Here is a 17631-nt window from a genome sequence, read left to right on the forward strand (position 1 = left end):
GTGGTATTATCCAGGTTAGACTGAATTGATGATTTCTATGGTATGAATTGTTTTGCTTGTTTTTATTGCATTTCTTGCATGAGGACTGGGCGTACTTGGCTTCGACATGAGTGTAAATTTGAAAGTTGAAAGTCTACATACAGAAGCAGAGACATTGTTCTAGCCATAATACTACTCACTACAGCTAGGAATTTGGGTTCACCTATACAGTTGACTGAGGCATTATCCACCTAATAGACAAGTATTGACTAGTCTGAATTTAAGCTGAATGCACCAAACACAAGGAATTTTCCGGTCCTTAGCAGTTAAAGAGAAACATATTTACCTGCACGCCTCCTTGTCCATAATCTGGATAGTTGGCCTCCCTCGGTGCCATACCAGGCCTATAACTAAGGTTATTACTAAAATCAGTTCCAGTAGATGTCAAAGTTGTTGCCAGGGATGCCATTTGCTTCAATCTCACTGCAGCATCTTCACTGGGACTAAAAGGCAACACTCTCCTTCTCTTCTTGGACATCACGAAACCACTCGCTCTCCTTCGCTCTTTCAATTATCTACAAACAAAAACAGAACCAACACTATCCCATTAGTATATACTCCCACCAAACATACGTAAAAAAAATAATAAAAAAAATATTTTCACATACACCAAAAATTGAACAGGAATTTAAACCTTATAACTCAATTTCTTATCGGATTTTACCTTGGTTTATCTTCTCCGGAGCTTCTGCATTTCTCTGAATCCGAAAGAAGTCAACTATTTTGGTCTGAATGAGAAGGAAAGCTGTAATACCACCAAAGCAGAGTTTCAATCAAAATTGGGTTTTGAACAAGATCCATATACCCAAATCCAAACTAACCAAACACCCAAAAAGCACGAATCATAAACCCCTCAAATCTTGAATTTGATTATCATGAAGTGGTCTGGATTTGCAACAATACCAAAATTAGGGTAAATAGAACAAGAATAAGAAGCATACATGTAGGTATTAGCGCTTGATTCAATTTGGAGAAGGAAGACCAGAGAAACCCAGAGTCTCGGGTTCCGGCGATGGCACATGCGTGGTCCTCCGAGAGTGAGTCACCGGCGAGGCTTCTGGATTTTGATGTCCGACTTCCTCTGAGCACAATAATGGTGGAGGTGTGTTGAGGAAACAGCTGGATCTCGATGAGAGCTAGGGACCAACGCCGTCGCGACTTTCATGGTCGCGTGAGGAGGCTGGCGGTGGTGGATGACAGTGATCTTGTTGGGTTTTGATCGGAATTGGTTCCTGAATTGATTGGTTGTGATGTCGTGAACTGGTGGCTGGAAATAGTGGTCTCCGGCGAGGCCAGAGAGAAGTGGAAGGGGGAAAGAAGAGAGAATTGGGCTTGCGGCTGAGGAAGAGAGAGAGTGTGTGTGTGTTGAGTTCCTTTAAATATGAGTCGATATAAAAGTAAAGTTGGTGGAGGGAAAGAGTGAAAATTGAAAATTTGACAAAGTGTTTGATACAACAAGTGCGCGCCAGCACAATCAACCCTAAAACTCACACAATATCAATTTAAGTATATTGTCCGAAAGAAAGTGGCACAAGAGACAACAAAAAAACTGTTGTGTGAATCAAAACCATCAGACAACATCTTTTTTAACAATTGTATTAATAGTAATTGCACAATAGAGAACTAAGAGAAATAATAACTGTTGTGTGATTAAAAACAACCAGACGACATTTTTTTTCAACTATTGTGCTAATCAATCTTAAACAACATCAATGTAAAAACTGTTGTCTGAATTGATTGATTCAGACAACATCGGAAAAACAACCATTGTCTGATTTACAATTGCACAACAGCAATATAACAACTGTCGTCTGATTCGAGAATTAAGACGACAGAAAAATTCTTGCTGTCGTCTGATTATTTCAGACGACAGTTAAAATGTTTGCTGTCGTCTGATATGTGTTGTCTGATTCCGAAATTGGTGTAGTGTAAATCTTGGAATGATAGGAAAATATCTCAGAACCTTAACTGGAACACCTTTTCTTATCTCCTTAGTACGCTTATTTTTCTTCCATCTTGAAGCACCACATTTTGGACAATTGTCCAAGTCCTTATACTCTTTTCTGAAAAGACAACAATCATTCTCGCAAGCGTGAATCTTTTCAAATCTCATGTCAAATATCTTGAGGAACTTTTTAATCGAGTACAACGACTTCAACAGAACATTGTCCTTCGGTAACAGGCCCTGAATAGTCTCTACACTACTACAAAAATTGAATCAGACGACGGCTAAAAACCATTGTCTGATATGGAGGTAAAGCGTCGTTTATCGAGGCGCCGTCTGATGAAGATCAATTGTAGGGAACCGTCGTGTGAAGGGCTCGGCAGCATGTCGGCAGCCTGTCGACATCATTAGCTGTTGTGTGAGAGTTATTCAGACAATGGGCAACTTTAGAAACTGTCGTGTGAAGGCAATTCAGAAGTCGTTTTTTTTCTATAACCGTTGTGTGACTTTTATTCACACGACAGTTTTTATTTTGGGGTCATTGTGAACATTGTGCAGATACGACAGTTTTTTGTGGTTATTGTTGTCCCAATAGAATGATTCAATGCATTATATATGTTGGAACTGAAATCGAAAATGATCAAATTAACAGTAGCTATCAATATAGAGAAGAAATTAATCCACATCATGCACCAAAATGGATTGTGCAAAGGTAATCTTTCATCCACAAAAGGAGTACATCTAATACTACTCTCCTAACAATATACATCCAGAAATTTACTTAAAGGAGTCTAGCTTTGCTGCTCTCATGGCCTCATTGGAGTCTAGCTTTGGAAGCTTCTGTAGGTGCTTTTTCCTCTCTTTCTGCAGTTCCAACTGCATATGGATCAATAGTTCACTGAGGGATACACATGCTAGAACAGAAACTGGACCAACATGGGCAGAACACTAGTTACATGCAATTCAATTATACCCTTTCTCACCAGTCAATGCTAGGATCATGTACCTGAGATTAGAAACAAGGAAACAACAGAAATATTCATATATGCACTACTAGAATAATGCTAATAGACATCACGTCATTTAAATCGGTTAAGATTTCACGCGATGTTAAAAATCATTCTAACATCGGTTTTTAAAAATCCGATTTCTATTTGTATATTTAACATCAGTTATTACTGTTAACTGATGTCTATACTTTCATTCAAAATTTTTTAAAAAGGGCAGAGAGACCAAGTTAGAAAATTTTGCGTAGGCGGGGAACAAAATTGAACATAATCAATTTCCCACTTTACCTCACCTACTCACCCATTTTCTCTGCTTTTCCCCGAAACCCATTCTCTCTCTCTCTCTTCTCCCATCACCCCGTCCTCTCTCTTCCCCGAAACCCCTTCTCTCTCTCTCTCTTCCCCCATCGCCCCGTCCTCTCTCTTCCCCGAAACCCTCTCTCTCTCTCTCTCCATCCCCCCCTCCCCCCACCCACTGACCCATTTTCTTTGGGGCTCATCTCGAAGGTGGACTGAACGGAACTATGTGACCTTGCTTCTAGTCGTGGCCGGAGGACGTGCAGTCTGCCGTTGACTGGTCGGAGGAAGGCGAAGAAGATGGTGGCTACGGTGAGTCCACCTTGGTGGTCGGAGATCAATGACGGAGGAAAGAGTCTTCCAGATCCAGTTTCTCTCTCCTCCATCTCTCTCTATGGAAAGGAGTTTGATTTTCTTTAATTTTGATTCTATGTAGTTTCTGGGTTTCGTTATGTTTCCCAATTTGTCGATTAAGTTTTATCGGGTTGGATGTTCTTGTTGAAAATGTTTAATGGTGTTTTTCTTTTGTGTGCATATGCTTCAGACGTTGGCTGGATTGCATTCTAACAAATTGGAATCACCCGAGCTGAAGACCCGCATTGAGGCTTTGACAGAAATACAGGTTGGTCTTCTTTTAAGATTTATCTTCTTTTAGACTTAGTTTGGATGCTAATTTGAGATGTTTCTAACGAATCAGTAGACAATTTTGAGGCTCCTGAATTTTCAAAGAGGACTTTTGATGGGTATCGATTAATTTCCGACTTTTAATTTAGCATGAAATTGATATGGGTCTGTTATTTGAAATAGTTATATAGATAGATGTTAACAGCTTCCATGTTTAATTTGGGTTGATAGTTTTGATGGGGTTTCTTTGATTTGCTCATATCTGCCTACTGTTTTTGTTGTATGATTAATCTGGTTGTAGAAGCTCAGAGGTTTTTTTTTTTTTTTTTGTTTTTCAATAAGACTGTGTATTGTGTTTATATGTATTGAGGATTTGGATAGAATATTTGAATGGTGTGTCTGGCTACTTCAAGTTTGTGGAGAATTGCTATTTCAGAAGCATAGAGCTGCTTTGATTTCAAACACGGAGAGGCCCATGTGGAAGGTTAGCTAAAGAAACTTTATCTCTACTTTCTAATTGAAGAAAGTTTGGTTTTTTATCTGGGTTTTGAGGGTGAAGTGTTCTGGGATTTGATAATGGTTTGTGTTTATGTTTTTCATGATAAAGTTTGAATCTTTTAACTGGGTTTTTAAGTTTGAAATTATGGGTATTTGTTATCTGTGATTGCTGAACTGTAAGCATCTGGCTGCAATTATTTAGTTCTAGACAAGCCACAAAGGTTCGATCTTGTTTGTAAGAATCTTGACATGCACAGTAATCTCTTATCTAATCATCTGCTTACTGATTGCAGATGTTTTTGGATGAATCTTGTGTGGTCTTTCTGGGTACCTACATAATAGCTTCTTTGGCAATCTCAAGTGTATATTCATTGTGAAATTAAAATTATATGTTTTAATTTACTGCATTTACCTGGTGTTGCTTTTCTTGACACTAAGGTAATTTATCTTTTTGTGGAATTAGAGATTTTTTTTCCCTCTCTTCTTGATCTGGAAATTGCTGTAATTTGTACTTGTTTTTTTTAGAATTTTAGTGTCATTGCGGTAATCGAATCGGTGACTCTAGGGAGATATGAATTTGGTGAATCAAAATGTCTAGAAGTGGAGATGAGGTTTAATAGTATTCTTTACTTACTGCCCTTTCTGCTCAATGAACATGAACTGTTATGTAATTGTACTACTTTGCAGGGGTCACTAGCGTTCAAGAATTTCAATATTGCAGATGCAGCAGTGGCTTTGGAAACGCAGTCACAAAAAAGTTCACTGCTAACGTAACTTCTGGTACTTTGGAGATCCGTTTATTCTGGGCTGGGAAAGGGACAACAAGTGTTCCTTACAGAGGAGACTATGGTCCTCTTATATCAGCTATCTCTATAGATTCTGGTATGTCTTTTTACCCTATAAGCACTCTGACCTTCTTCTGCTAATGTGTTGAAGTTTGGTGTTTCTATGTAAAACTTTCATTTTGTCAAGAAAGTATGTAAGAATAAGAATGGCACCAAAGAAAGATTTGGCAGAACAACTTATGTTTCGTAGCATCTACTCGTACAGAAGTTCCAGTAAAGGGTTGCATCATTTATTTCTTTCTACATTAGTTAGCTGGTTGAATAATTCACTCCTATCAATAACATTTACTCTGCTAAAGCTATTCTCTTCTGGCAGACTTTCCACCCCCTCAAGAAACCCAGCCAGGAGGTGGAAGCAGCGGTATATCGGCAGGTGCAGTGGTTGGAATCGTGGCGGGAGGAGTCTTCATTATATTACTGGTTTTAGGAATTCTCTGGTGGAAAGGGTTCATAGGACCAGCAAATACTTTAGAACAAGGTATTTGCACATCTTTTCGTGTATATTACTCTCATTCCTTAACATATATATAGTGAAGTTTAAAATATTTGATGCTGCTAATATATTTTTTGAGGCTAAAGCTATGGAAACTTTGTCAACTCTTAGGCCTCAAATTAGTCTTAAGATACTAAGAAATAAGAATGCTATAAGTCTAAAATGGACAATAATTTCTTACATATAATTTTACTTAATATAGATTTGAAGGGTGTGGACCTGCAAACCAGCAGATTTACCTTGAGGCAAATCAAAGTTGCCACAAAAAACTTTGACATATCAAATAAGATTGGAGAAGGTGGTTGTAATTTCTGTTTATTGTTAAAACCAGAATTTTCTTGTTGGATTACGAAGGGGTTGAAATTTAACTATGTTTGATAAATGCAGGGCCTTCTATCAGATGACACTGCAATTGCTGTTAAGAAGCTTTCTGCCAAATCAAAGCAAGGGAATCGTGAATTTGTGAATGACATTGGCATGATTTTTGTAGTAGATGTAGTGATATCATGATGAATTGTGAACAAATCATACCGCATGTAGTTATTGCAGTAGTGGTATCTTCTAGACTAGCCTTAAAGTAGGTAAGGGTTTATTGTGCAACACTTTTGGATAGAAATTAATGCAATTCCCTAATATTTAAATTACATTTGAATTTCATATTATTTGTGAATCAGCTTTCTGGTATCAAATTCTAGCTTTAAAATGATGAAACTAATGTCAGGAAATGCACATTTACAGCAGTTTGAATTCACAGACTGATGTCATGAAAAGAAAAAAACATCAGTTAACAAATAAAAACCGATGTCTCGCATTACTGCGAACATCAATATATAAACAAGAATCGATGTCTAGGATAAATATGGGCATCGATATAAATCAAGGAACCAATGTCTCGCATTACTATGAACATCGATATATAAACAAGAACTGATGTCTAGGATAAATATGGACATCGATATTGACCAAGGAACCGATGTCCAACATAGAATTGGACATCGTTCTTCTTCAGGAACCGATGTCTAGGATAAATATGGACATCGATATAGACCAAGGCACCGATGTCCAACATATAATTGGACATCGTTCTTCTTCAGGAACCGATGTCTAGCATAACTATGGACATCGATATTGACCAAGGAACCGATGTCCAACATAGAATTTTACATCGATTCTGAACCTTAAACCGATGTCTTGTTGCAGAATAGACATCAGTTATGAACCGATGTCTTAGTTTTGGAGATCTTTAACATCACCCACTAAGACATCGGATTTTTTTTTTTTAACATCAGTTGTGAACTGATGTCTATGAACTTTATCCTAGTAGTGATGTGGTTAATGAAATACTGAATTTATACATGTTCTCATCATTTAGGAAAGGAAATGCGTTATATTTTTGGTCAATCAAATGCATTCTCACCATCTGAAATAGCATGCCTAGGAAATATTTCCAATTGCTTAGGATGACGCTCATTCTTGTACACAAAGTCTTTGAATATAGGATATGTACATTTCTATTATTTCCAGAATTTGAATAATCAAACACTAACAGTTAAGAATTGAACATCACCACTGCTATAGATATTGTGAATTTAATACAAAAAACATTTAACTAAGCTTTAGCTGATTTACCTGAATGAAAAACAATGGATGAAGATACTATGAAAGCACAGATAAAGGAGTGGCAGAAAAAAATTAGGATCAAACTTTTTTTGCATATGGTCTGCAAAAGAAAAACAGAATGGTAATGAGATTATGAAACTAATCATGACATATATGAAAAATTCTATCAGATATTACTTGTACTTCATGATGCATACTTTCTTGTGCAACAATCAATTAACACAAAAACATAAACATACCAAAAACCAATTACAATAACTTATACAATATCTTACCTTAGATACAACAAGACATATTATTAGCAATATAAGAAATCAAGGTTTCAAAAACTTACTGATCTATTTCTTCATATTATAATATCGATCTATTCAAATCGACACTGGCAACATTGACAAAGCCAAATTTGAAATGTACAAAAGCAGCAAGAAAGTTTGACTAGAGCGTGCTTCATAAAGCATAATCCCAAAACTTGGTAGGCACTCCAAAGTTACTGGCCGTTGTCAGTGGCAACTTACATTGCAAATTTATTGTCTTATTATAGCAAAATGACAATTAGTCCATGCCAATCTCTAATGATCACTACCAATACACCTCAGAAAACAATTAATCAACTACTTTAAGTTTATATAAAAAATGAAAACGTTTTAACTTTGCTGGATATGCAAAAAAAGCACATAATAGTTAACTTCATCAATACACCAAGCATAAACTGATTTGAAGTCATTGATTCAACATGGATATGAGCGAATCACAACATAGATAAGAACTCATAAAACATTGATAAGATAACAACAGAAAAGAATAGTTGGTCATTATGAAAACCAAATAAGAATAGCTCCTCATATTCTATATTTGAAATAACCATATAAATCAATTTCTTTAGATAATATAATAATCATCATGGAAACCAAGTAAAAACAACTTCGTACATTTTATATTTCAAATAAGAAGGATTCTAATTCATTCCTCAGTCATACTTATACATCAGTTGCTAACTTTAAAGTATAATGGATCTTTCACCTAAACAGAAACTCACAACATTATCAGTCATCGGTGGAAGAAAATATAATACTCATGGAAACCAGTGATAATTCACTAATGATATCTAAAGTAACATTAAACTGCAAAAAATGAAATTTGTCACTCAAAACAATCACCTGCAAATACAGATAATTACACATTAAAAATTGACATCAATGATAAAAAGGCCAAGCATGAAAACTCGATTGGAACAAATTAAGGTTTCTCATCAAGAAGATTGTTTATAACACTGTCTTTGTGTTTACATGAAAGAAGATATGCATGACTATTGGAATAAGTTTACTACTTCAAACCAACAAAAAGAAGACCACAAATGAAAAATAGGTAACAAAACCTGGCTTGGAAATTCTAATACCAGCGGCATGGCTCTAGTTTGTAGCATTTCTCATATGATTTCATGGTTTCAATATCAGTGGCACACTTAAATCCTAGCACTAAAATATTACAATCAAATCACTAACATATTATATCCAAAACTCTCAGCTTAATCTTTGCTTCATTATAATTATTCGGAAGAGATGCCCATTATGATTTGTTATTATATCTGTGACTTTGGGACACAAATATGAAATACATAGAGTGAAGGAATTGATACGCTCAAAGCAAGTATATAATTTAACCCTAGAAATATCATTAGTAGTATAAGCAAGTAGGGATCGTTCTATTCCGGGGATTGAGGGTACATCTGTCAATGTAAGACAATTTAAACAATTAAAATAAAACAAAGTATAATATTTACACATATAAACACTATTCACGAATTTAGGGGGGTTTTTAGATTTTTGGTTTGTTTTTCGAAAAATAAAAATAAGAATTAAAACTAAATATAAACAAAAACACAAATACAAGAATGAAATGTAAGAAACAAAGATTAAAACCAAGTTCATGATTAAATTCGAAGTAACCCTACATTGTTCTTCCAAGTCATGTGAAAGGAGTTAATCATGTGAAACATTCGAAAGCAAACGATTTCCCATATTTTACTTTCAATGCTAATTAACCTAAGTGAAAGCACAAAGATTAATCCTATCAAACATGTAATCAAGCTCTAGAAAGCTAGTCAATCATACATATTCAACGCAAGAAACACATAGAAAGGCTATCAACTCAAGTGTACAACTTAGTATGAATAAGTTCATCTAAATGCAATTCTTTTTCAATTGAATTCGATTTTTGTTCAAAACCTTTACTACTTTTTATTTAAGTTCATAACACAAAAAGTTGAATCATGTTCTTAAATCTAGCAACACTCATACATAAACCCTAAAAGTTTCGAACCAATTAAGATTAACATACAAGAGATATCTATAAAGCAAATTCAATCAAACAATCACACATAAGCAACTTTGGAATCACAACATAGATTTCGAAATCCTTTATTCAATCATAAAATTTCAGATTATAAACCTTGTTCAAACATCAATGTTAACTAGAACAACATCCAACGAAATCAAACAAGGAGAATCAAAAGTGATTACAAGAAAGAAGGTTGAATTACACCGTGAATGGAGAGATGGATGAATGACTTGAATGATGAACGAATGAAACTTGAAAGCAAGCTTCAAAGTGCACGGCTTCAAGGTGGAATGGATGATGATGCTCACGGCCTAGTCTTGCTTCTTCCTTCCTTGCTTGAAAACGCCAAAAGTTGAACTAGAGAATGGAGAGAGCTTCCGCGCGTAGAGAGAATTTTCTGAATTGTGTAGTGGTCTTTTTGAGACGTCTAGGGTGTAGTATATATAGGAAACGTCAAGTCTTGGCCTCCAAGCCGTGAGTTTTCTGATTTTCTTCCAAGGAATTAAATTAATAATTCCACATAGCTTCCACCAATGAGAAATTGCCAAGTAAGCCCTAGTGTGTCATCCAACCAATCATAAAACTCCAAGAAGATACCCTAATATATTCTTGCCGAAAATCCTTGAATATTTTCTGATTTTCTTCTTGATATTTCGGCCAAAACATGCTTAGGGTTTCTAGGAATGAATTCTTTCCATAAACTTCACCCTAGAAAATCTCTTGTGTAATCTTTTATTCTTCTTTTGATTTTCACGCCACCTTCTCTCTCTCCCCTTTGGTTTTCACGGCAAAACATCTTTAGGGTTAGGGTTTTGCGTCACAAACCCTAATGTCATGGGCTTTGATGGGCCTTGATCCATTTTGCCAAAAATCCATAGAGTTCTTGGGCCTCGTTGCTTCATCTTCAAGCCTTCTCATCTTCCAACGCAAAACACATTTCTTTTTCCATTTCTGCTCAAATGTGTGGGCCGTTTTCTCTCATATTCGTTCGTCTTGATGTTCGCAGGCTCCTCTTTCCATTCGTGCGTTCATTTCCACTTTTTAGATCGGAGGTCCTGAAAATAGAAACTAGTATGAAAAATAGAAACTTACCTAATTTGAAAAATAGAAACTTACTAAAAATGAAAAATAGAAACTTTCTTAAACTGAAAATGGAAACTTGCCAGAAATGAGAAATGAAAACTACAAAAATGGAAACTTTCTACAATAAGGAACTTTCCCAATCAAAGAATGGAAACTTTCCAAAACAAGGATTTTTCAAGGAAATGCTGCAGAAAAATGTAGGGAAATGTATTTAAAATGTCGCAATAAAATGCTCCTATCAAATTCCCCCACACTTAGCTTTTGCTAGTCCCTTAGCAAAATCACAACACAGACACGACTACGACTCAACGAAAATTAAAGATTCGACACATAACAGACTCTATTGCCCTTCAACTATTTGTCTCAGCAATCTCTTACTTTCACAACACCAAGATTAGCACTTCACCAAGAATCAATGTTTAGGCATTCGAGAGTTAATTAAAACACATAATTCACATGTACACAAGTAGGACTTGGTTGGAACAATGGTGATGGTTTCTGTTAAGTATGCTTCAAACAAGTTTGATTCAATTCCTCACAAGGTATATCCACTCTTTCTTCTCTCAGATCATGGCAATGCTTAAAAGCTTATACACTCAAGTATATGTGAAAGATAGCAAGTATATCACATAATGCAAGAAACGAAAACACAAGTATAATTTTCTTTAAAGATCTCATGAAGGATATCAACTACTTGCACGAATGGACTACCATAGGTTCAACTCTTGTAACTCATCTCCACATCAAGGGCTGTCCCATCTTAAGGATCAAGAAGGTCTTCTCAAGGGTTATAATGGGGCCAAGGCTCAAGGTTTAAAGAAACGAAAGGTAAGGATTTATCAAAGTGTCCTAAAAACCTAGTAGAGCTCATGTGAATGTAGAGACCTCAAGAAATTCCACCAAGGCATTGTAAAAACGTCACTTCCCCTAGAGGTGATCATAAAAGGGCCTAATGTCTTCATGTTGGGCCCAATCTTCATTGTAAACTTCCCTTGAACTCTAGTGAAATGGACAAAGGCCAAATTTTTCTGTAGTGGGCCTTCAATTCAAATCAAACTCCAAAATCACTAAGTATGGGGGACTAAAATCCATAGATATTTCTTTTTTTCTTTCTTTTGAGCCGTGACATTTTTCTTTTCTTTTCATTTTTTCGGCTTTCTCATATTTTTTTTCTTTATGGATAAGTCTACCCCCACACTTGAACTTTCACCCCTTCTTATCTGTAGACCCCGTGAATTTCCGAACGTCACTTTTTGACAGGATAATTTTTCGCGACCTTTGTTTGGCTAAAGAATTTTGGAAATAGTTTGGGCCCCAAGAATAGTGTAAGGTTAGAGTCCAAAATTTACTCTGGACACCCAACCGACGGGTATGCTAGTGAACTTAGCCCAATAAGTTAGTCAACCTTTGACCCAAACCTCTTCCTTGATCCAACATGGTTGTAGCTCATAATGACATCTTTGCATAATTTTGAAATATACTCGTGCGTGTGTTTACGATTTTCTTATTTTACCTTTCTTAATAATTGGAGAAATTTCTGCTCGCCTTACCCGAAACTTACTCGTCAAGCATCTCACCGACTTTCAAAAGCACAATTTATTTACTCCTTATGTTTTTCAAACTCGAGCAAAACTCCGACAAAAAACTTGCTTGCCATTTCTCTATCTAAAAATAAGTTTTGTGAGACCCGATCCTTATTTGGCACCGTCAACATTTTAATTTGAGTTTTCTTGTATTTACCTATTTTACTTTTATTTTCCCCATCATTTTGGGTTTTTACCACCTTATTCTTTTACCCCAAATTTATCTGCCCAAAGCTGAGCCTTCTCCTTCACACGCAAAACTCAGCTTTTCCTCTTTCCTTGTTCACGTCAGAGTTGGACAGAGAAAAAGGGAGCCTCGTTCAGCTCTTCCCCTCCACGTTTCCATCATGCAAAGGGCAACTCCTCCAAGAACATCATCTCAGACCTTCAAAAGAGAGAACCCAGGCCATAAATCGTCATTCACCCTTCTCTTCTCACCTTTCCTCTCGTCCCTGGACACATCAGTCCGTTTACGAGCCTCGAAACACCTAGTTCGAGATCTCCGATCAGAAAACGTTCTTCATCAAAGTTGTTCGCCTATGTCTCCTCTATCTAGCCTCCAAATTTCAGCTCCATCGGAATTGATTTGAGACCTGTACACCCATCGAAGCGGAAGCTGTTCCTGAACAAGCCTGTTCCGGATTTCTGCTTAAACTTCCTCTCTTGCTCTACCCGAATCCCCAACACCTTGCTTGAGACTGATACCAACAGTTGGTAAGATTCTTAAACCATCAAGTTCCCCTTTGTTTCCTCGATTTTAGACTCAATACGTTCAAAACACCTCATTTACATATTGAGCAGTCTCTGTTTCACTTTGCATGTTCGAGACTGAGCAAACTTCTTGGCCTGTGGCTGGACTCGATCCAATCAGCTCCTTCAGCTCTCTTTCCTGTTGAAATCCTCAAGAGAAGCTCATCTTTTTTTTGTTAGTTTTTGGTGAGTATCATCCTTTCCTTAACACTATGTATTTTTGGTTGTTGTTACAAACTCTTGCAGATTACAACTTGTCACTATTGTGGTGGGAACCTTGTTGTTTTAGCTTAGAACCTTTCATTCTTTCTGATGTGTTGGGTGTATGCTAAACCATGGTTATTTTGAACATTGAAATCATGCTTGATCAAAGAGTTTATTTGTGTTACTGTTGTCCAAACACCATGTCTTCAAAACATCATGTTAGTGAGCTACAAGACCTTCCCCTTATAGTATTGAAGGGTGACTGAGACTTTAAGCCTTTAGAAGCTTTAGATACTTTTTGTAGGTGTCTTAGAGTCTACTTAACCAGCCATTTTGGGTACCAAAGGAGCTTTACACAAAAGAACCAGTTTCTGCAGTTTTTCAGTTTCCAGTAAAATCTGACCCAGCTGCATTCATTTCACAACTGGAACTAAACCGTTGAGAATTTGGGGTCAGTTTCTTCTAGGGAAATATAGTCGACACATAGATGAACATTCCGGATTTTGAATCACCTCAAAACCATTTTTCTAGAATTAGTTATGAATATTTGAAAAAGGTGTACAGAAGCTAGTATTTCTGGAAAGAATCTGCACATTGTTTTACTTTAGCCTTTAAAACCTTTACTCTTTGTTTGGTCTCACTTGAAATTCAATAACCATTTCAGTATCACTGATTTGGTTGCTAAACCACCTTCTTTCCAAAAATTTCCCAAGAATTTATCTCAAGTGCTTTGAACACTTTTCCTTGGCCCTTAACAGTTCTTACTTATACTCTGTTTCCAGCTTTTGACAACTTATCTTTGAAAGGTGTTTCTGCCACTTTTTCCTGAAAAACCAACTCTCCCTTAGTGCCCAAATGGTCTGGTTATTAGCTAGTCAATTAGGTTAAAGGAAAGGTTCTCTTTGGAGAGTATTGCGTGTGAATAGCTAGCCTAGTTTATCGTTATTAATGCCGCTTATTGATCTAGGCTTGACATCGTGGTGGAATCTTGTGAAGTGGTGGTTGCTACAAGGTTGCATTGAGGCCAAGTGCTGCAAGAGAAAGCTCGAGTTCCAGGTAGGGGATGCCTTTAACTCTATCTATGCTTTTCTTGCATATACTATGTTTTATATGAGGCCTCTTGCATGTTTTGGAAATTATCTGTTTTTGCAACTTGAAATGGTTTGCGTGGATTGAATTGATGTGTTGGCAATTGATGGGGATATAAGGAGAGGTCAGTTCCTCCTTGAGCCACCGGTGGTGGGCAGTGTGCACCATGCCCTTGTTATCTCCCCTTTGTCTCTAGCCTTGTGATTAATGAATTCCGGAAAGTGATTGGCTAGATGGACGGTTGTGATGGAAGTGTGAAAGATGATCAATTGCCGTGGGATTGTAGTTACGTGGTGACGATCACGTGGAAGCGCAAACCGGTTTTATCTACTTCTTTTATTCAAAACAATAACTCATGTTTTTAAACTTAGATATGGGGGCGGGCATGGGCAATGACTGGATGTAGGAGCCTAACCCCTACTTTAGTTTGTTTTGCAGGCTGTTGTTGTTGAAGCTTGGGCACGGAGGATAATCCTTGGAGGACACAATTTGTTTTACTCTATTTAAAGTTTATTTCCTTTCGGCTTGCTTGATTTCACTAAAGTTTTGTAACATTATGTATGGTTGATGATGTGTGTGATTGCTTACCACCAATGTGGAACCCTAGGGTTAGAACCTCCATTTGAATTTAGGTCCTAGTGGGCTAGACCTAGAAGACTCACATAAATTACCATTTAATGAACTTAATGCAAACTTGGGGCTAAGAACTAAAAATTGACATAGGTTCTAAAACTCAACTCAACACCACCTTCCTTTCCTCTTATTCGCCTAGTTCGTAATCTTGTGATTACGAGCCAAGCCCACTATACAAGCCCAAGAATTTCGGGCTTATAGATTTCTTGCTTTCCAACCTAAAGGCCTTGTCTCTTTGAGGAATTCTAGGCCCAAAACACTTGCTTGCTCCAAGTGTCGCGGGAGTAGGGTTCCTTGGGGAGGCGGCGCTGTGGTAATCCGGTCTCCGGGTCGCCACATTATCCTTCATTGTTGACGCCAAAAATCTTCAAGTAAAGTCTCAATTTAGCTCCACTAAGTTCTTAGAACAAAGGGTAGGGTTATAGCTATACTAAGGCTTAGGTTAAAGATTTTAAGGGTGATGAAAGAAAAGGCTTAACGTAGGCTCAAAGGGGTTTATCTAGGAGGGTCCCACGACGGGCACAAATGGGGACACAAGTTTATTTGGCAATGGTGGTAATTCCTAGGGTGCCTCTATCATTTCCAGAATCAGGGCCATGTATTGATACAACGTCTCAACAAGCACAAGAGCGAATTCTAGCATTCTCTAGTCCATTAACTTAATTTATGGCAAGCAATCAATCAAGATGAAAGAATAATGAGATCATCAAAACATCGCCAAGAAATTAGGAATATATATTTTTCATTTTCACTCCAAGAAAAAGGGACATGGCTCAAATATCTCACATGGGCTTTATGAATCAAAACTCATCTTAACATGCTCATATTCTGTACCAAAGTCACGAAATCCATATCCACTACAAGGCACATCTTTTTCATATATCTTAATTAACCAAAGAATACCATTTTAAGTCATCTCAATTTCGTGATCCTCTTTTAGTCATGATTTCAGAGATATAGAATCATCCTAGACAGTTGAAAGGGCATCCTAAGACTCGAAAACAAAAACAAAAGACTAAGACTCAATAAAAGCAACGAAAATTTTTGTTATTTTTGACATTTTTCGATTTTTTTGTATTTTTCAATATATATGACTCAAAAAATAAAAGACAAAATATAAATCCCTTCCCCCACACTTAAATATTGCATTGTCCTCAATGTAAGCAAGAATAAGCATGCAATGAAACACTTAAGCATATAGAGATGGAATTTACAAAACTAAAGTTCAAAGAAAAATAAAAGGTACAAAATAAAGAAGTAGGGAGGAAAAAGAGCAAATCTGCGTTGAAGGCTCCTCCACAGCTACTTCTGAATTGGGTTGCCTCCCAAGCAGCGCTTAATGTTTATAGTCTTGCAGCCTAGACTTGTACCTCCATTTAATCCTCAAGGTGTGGAACGTTTTGGAGGGGTACTTCCTCCACTTCGTGCTCCACAAATGCCTCATAGTAAGGCTTCAAGCGATGGCCATTCACTTTGAACTCGTTACCGGTTTGTTCACTCTTTATCTGCACAGCTCCATGGGAAAACACAATAGTGATAACAAAAGGTCCAATCCAACGAGAACGAAGTTTACCTGGGAAGAGTTTGAGACGAGAATGGAAGAGAAGAATTTTTTGGCCCACAACAAAAGTCTTCCTTCGAATCATTTTATCATGGAATGCCTTAGTCTTGTCCTTGTAAATCTTAGCACTTTCGAAGGCATCATTCCTAATCTCTTCTAACTCTTGCAATTACAACTTCCTATGAAGCCCAGCTGCATCAATATCCATGTTGAACTTGTCACGCCCCGGATTTTGAATGATAAATTCAAATCCGAAACCTGAATAATTACAATTACAAAAAACCAAATCTCGAAACTTCGAGTTCATTATTACAATTCACTCTCACAATATATTATAAAGCTCAAATGAGCATAACACACCTCACAACTTACAATTGTTGTAAAACTCTAACAATTGCTCTAACCGCACGATCACCGTCCTGGTTCTCCTGTCCTGTAGGATTACCCGCTACACAATTTGAATAGTGTACCGGGAGTTGCAACAACACAAAACCCGGTAAGCTTTTTACAGCCAGTATGAGTAAACAAGAAAGAACTGTTGATTTATTAGATTTCAAGACTACCACAAACCCACGTTACTTTCTCACTCTCATATATATATATAGACACTTATGAGTTACTCTCAATTTAGCTCATAAGATCACTCACTCTCATATATATATGTAGACACTTATGAGTTACTCTCAATTTAGCTCATAAGATCCCTCACTCTCATATATATATATAGACACTTATGAGTTACTCTCAAATTCGCTCATAAGATTTCCCAACATTTGGTAGACAGACTCATATATATATATAGACCCTTATGAGTTACTCTCAATTTCCCTCATAAGGTTACCATATATATATTGACACTTATGAGTTACTCTCAATTTCACTCATAAGGTCACTCCACATTTGGCAGACAGACTAGAGCTCTAACTGAACGTAACCACTCGTCCGGCCACAGACGTGATTACGATTTAATACTATTAATAACCACCAGCCCGGTACGAGAGCGTGATTCACTAATAGATGCCA

At 36.9% G+C, this 17631-nt stretch overlaps 2 long non-coding RNA genes across 2 annotated transcripts; both read left to right on the forward strand.

Moving 5' to 3' along the window:
* The first annotated feature begins 5015 nt into the window (after nucleotides 1–5015).
* Nucleotides 5016–6052, forward strand: LOC133708750 (uncharacterized). Its single transcript, XR_009846020.1, has 3 exons — nucleotides 5016–5292; nucleotides 5572–5733; nucleotides 5951–6052. It is a non-coding gene; the product is annotated as an uncharacterized LOC133708750 (long non-coding RNA).
* Nucleotides 6053–12603: 6551 nt separating this feature from the next.
* On the forward strand, nucleotides 12604–15380 carry LOC133711236 (uncharacterized). The gene is made up of 4 exons (XR_009847064.1): nucleotides 12604–13085; nucleotides 13173–13307; nucleotides 14293–14381; nucleotides 14534–15380. It is a non-coding gene; the product is annotated as an uncharacterized LOC133711236 (long non-coding RNA).
* The last annotated feature ends 2251 nt before the right edge of the window (nucleotides 15381–17631 follow it).

Source organism: Rosa rugosa, chromosome 5 (assembly GCF_958449725.1).
Source record: "Rosa rugosa chromosome 5, drRosRugo1.1, whole genome shotgun sequence".
Taxonomy (NCBI): domain Eukaryota; kingdom Viridiplantae; phylum Streptophyta; class Magnoliopsida; order Rosales; family Rosaceae; genus Rosa; species Rosa rugosa.